This window comes from Vicugna pacos, unplaced genomic scaffold (genome assembly GCF_048564905.1).
Source record: "Vicugna pacos unplaced genomic scaffold, VicPac4 scaffold_21, whole genome shotgun sequence".
Lineage (NCBI taxonomy): Eukaryota > Metazoa > Chordata > Mammalia > Artiodactyla > Camelidae > Vicugna > Vicugna pacos.
This window is the reverse complement of record NW_027328742.1, coordinates 13,084,134-13,087,969: the sequence shown is the minus strand read 5'-3', so window position 1 is coordinate 13,087,969 and position 3,836 is coordinate 13,084,134. Positions and strand designations below refer to the sequence as shown.

General features: G+C 41.7%; 2 pseudogenes; one reads left to right on the top strand and one right to left on the bottom strand.

The window, feature by feature from the left end:
• Positions 1-753: 753 nt before the first annotated feature.
• On the top strand, positions 754-1,690 carry LOC140694325 (olfactory receptor 9G4-like; annotated as a pseudogene).
• Positions 1,691-1,819: 129 nt separating this feature from the next.
• LOC140694277 (olfactory receptor 9G19-like) lies at positions 1,820-3,466 on the bottom strand (annotated as a pseudogene).
• Between the last annotated feature and the right edge of the window lie 370 nt (positions 3,467-3,836).

The window sequence follows — 3,836 nt, the reverse complement described above, 5'->3', positions numbered from 1 at the left end:
AGGTGAAGAAATTCAGGTTGTCGGAGGATTATAGGATTGCCTTAATTGGGGAACAAGAGAAACAATATATTTACTAATAAGAGAGGCAAGTGGCTTAACAGCTAAAAGCACATACTTTTCATAAAGAAAATTTGAGGTTCAAATACCAGCTGCTGTTGACTAGTTCTGGGGCCTTGGAAATGTTTCTTAAATTACATGAGGATTATAATAATACTTACCATATACATTGTGGAAAGAATTAAGTAGTTAAGTATAGAACTGAGGATACTCTGAGCACAGTGAGTCATGTTTGTACTAGTCTGTATTAACAGTGGCAGGAGTAGCACAGTGAACTGGCATTTGTAAAGCGACCAGCATGTGCCTGACATGTAAACACTCACTGACCCCCCCGAGACACTCACATGTTGGGTGCTCACTGTGGGCCCGGCATTTGGCTGGATGCTTTCCTTTACATCTCCTTAAATCCATCAGACCACCTGTCGTAGCTCATCATTTTTCTCACCTGCTGGGTGAGACAAAGGGACTTGCCCTGCGTGAAACAATTAGTAAGTAAAAGCCCTAATTCCAAAATCAGACCCCGACTCCCATTCCGATGGTCTTTCCAAGTCACAGACTGAATTTTTTATCATTTTATCTAGACAGTAAGGGGTTCATGAATTGTTGACTTGATCCATATACCTTTAATTCTTTCAAAACAAAAATCACTATTTTATTTTTTCTCATGACTGTTATCAGACTTTCCCCTCTGTGGACATGGAAATAGGAAATCGCACTGTCCTGACTGAATTTACCTTACTGGTCTCTCTTCAGACCCCCAGTGGCAGCTGATTCTATCTGGAATATTCCTGGTGCTCTACATGACCACCTTGTCAGGGAACATGACTCTAGTTATCTTGATCCATGTTGACTCCCACCTGCACACACCTATGTATTTTTTCATTGACAGTCTGTCTTTTTTGGATTTCTGGTACACTTCTGTGCATACTCCCAAATCCTGGCAAATTGTGTCTCAGAAGATAAGTGCACTTCCCTGGCTGGGTGTGGAGCCCAGCTGTTCTTTTCCTGTGTTGTGACTTACAGTGAGTGTCATCTCCTAGCGGCCATGGCCTATGACTGCCACGCGGCCATCTGTAACCTGTTACTCTACTCAAGCACTATGTCCAGGTCTCTCTGTACCGGACTCGTTGCTGGCTCCTACACAGGAGGCTTCTTGAATGCCATCGCCCACGCCACCAACACCTTTCACCTGAGGTTCTGTGGCAAAAATATCATCGACCACTTCTTCTGTGATGCACTGCCATTGGTGAAAATGTCTTGTAGAGACACCCAGGTCTACGAAAAGGTCCTCATGGGAGTGATGGGCTTCACTGTCCTCTCCAACATTCTTGCCATCCTGATTTCCTATTTCAACATCCTCCTGGCTATTCTGAGGATCCACATAGCCTCAGGAAGGCACAAAGCCTTTTCCATCTGTGCATCACACCTCATCTCGGTCATGCTCTTCTATGGATCCTTGCTCTTCATGTATTCAAGGTGAAGTTCCACCTACTCCCTGGGGAAAGACAAAGTGGCTGCCCTGTTCTACACTGTGGTCAACCCACTGCTTAACCCTCTCATCTATAGCCTGAGAAACAAAGATGTCAAAGAGGCCTTCTGGAAAACAACACAGACCAGAAGTTGCCAGAGATGAAGGTTATCTTTTGGCAGCAAGCTCTCATTGCACTTTCCACATATTGGCTTATAAACATGTTTGTAAATGTTGCAACATTTCAAGTAAATACAACAGGTTATACTTAAAAGATGAAACATTGTGATCAAATCATTTTTAATTATTTATTATTATTTTGTTGTGATTAAACTATTTTAAATCCAAAATACTGAGCTGTTTGATGTTCTACAGTGTTGTATTTTGCTTCTTGGCAGTACTCGATTTTCATACAAATTATCAGCTGGATTATCTGTGAGAGGTTTTAGAAAGAGAAAAGAGGAATTGGTAGGGTTTTGTGCATATAGTTTGACTTTGAATCTTAGCAGACTTTTAAATAACATGCCACTGCCCTCTCTTTTTCCATCACAATATTCTTCACATTCCTTTCTTTTCCATTACCACAGATACTCTGTGGGTACTGAACAAGAAGGATTTGTGGTATATTCCACAAATCTCAAGAATCAATTTAATATTTTCTTCACATTTCCTTAATACCTCATTAAGTAGGTGGAAAAAATTGGATCTATCTCAGGGGAGATAATAAATTAACATTCAACCATTTAGGATTCCAGAAGCAATACATAATATTCTATATCACATTAAACCTTGATGTTGTTCTTTGAAAAATACACTAATATTACATTGAATCCATCTTTTGTAGAATAGATTATAGCATGATCATTAAAGCAAAACAAAGCAATGCAACAAAAGAAAATATTTTTCACTGGATTTCTTTGACTAGATAAACAAATGTTTTATTAATGCCTCTCCATATGCCTCTCCTGAAGCATTTTATTTGCACTGAGCACTGATTTGAGAAATGTATGTAATTTAGGCTTCACATTATGTTACCTTGAAGAGTTTCTTCAGAGCTTCTTTCATGTCTTTATTCCTCAGACTGTAGAGCATGGGGTTCAGCATGGGGAACAGCACAGTGTAAAATGTGGGCACCAATTTGTCCCTATTGAGGGAATAGCTGGCTGAGAGTAGATGTAGAGAATGGAGCCATAGTACAAGGTGACAGAGACCAGTGGGAGGAGCAGGTGGAGAAGGCTTTAAAGCGGCCCTGGGGAAAGTGGATCCTCTGGATGGCAGCTATGATGAAGAGGCAGGAGGCCAGGATAAGCAGAGCTGGTATGATGATGTTGGAGGCCAGGAGAAAGTACAGCACATCCTGGTAGGTCTCTTTCACATCACATGCCAACTTCACTAGGGGTGGGACATCACAGAAAAAGTCATCAACAACATTGTCACCACAAAAACTCAAAGTGAGTGTGATGCTGGTGTGTATTATTGCATTGACAAAACCTCCAGTGTAGGAGTAGATAACCAAGTAGATGCACCATCTCCTTGGCATGGCCTGAGCATACAGCAGGGGTTGGAGATGGCCACATAGCGGTCATAAGCCATGGCAGCCAATAGGTAAAACTCACTCTACCCGAACCCAGCAGAGAAGAAGAACTGAGCTGCACAGCCAGGAAAGGAGATGCTTTTGTCTTCAGAGATGCAGGTCACGAGGATCTTTGGGGTGTAGAGAGAGGAATACCAGAGATCCAGTAAAGACAGATTCCCAGTGAAAAAGTACATGGGTGTGCACAGCCTTGAGTCATTACAGATCAACACCATGAGAGTGGTATTTCCTACCAGGGTCACAGAGTAGACACCAAGGAACATCACAAAGAGGACCAGCTGCATCACAGGGTCTGTTGTGAAGCCCACCAGGATGAACTCAGTGACAGTGTGATTTCTTCTCTCCATGATTTAAGGAGACCTCACCTACAAATGAAAGAGTGAGATGTTTATGGCAACCAGTACCAAAGGAGGTCATTCTCTGTTATAAACCTGTGAGATATGGTCAAGGCCATTGTTATTGGAATAAGGAAGATCTGAGCAGGAATCTTGGCTGGGTTGGCAAGTGATGGAAGCTTGCTGAGCCACAACATATTTGTCTTTAAAATGCATTTAGTATTAGGAAGCCTTAATGCTGCTTGGCCATTTATTCTTGTATTAATAAAATATTTCTTGAGCCCTTGGTGCTGTCTAGGCATTGGAATACAGCAGTGAGGTTGATAAGGTTGACTCTTATGGAGTCTTCATTTAGAAGGGAGAGATACACAGTAAATAAACA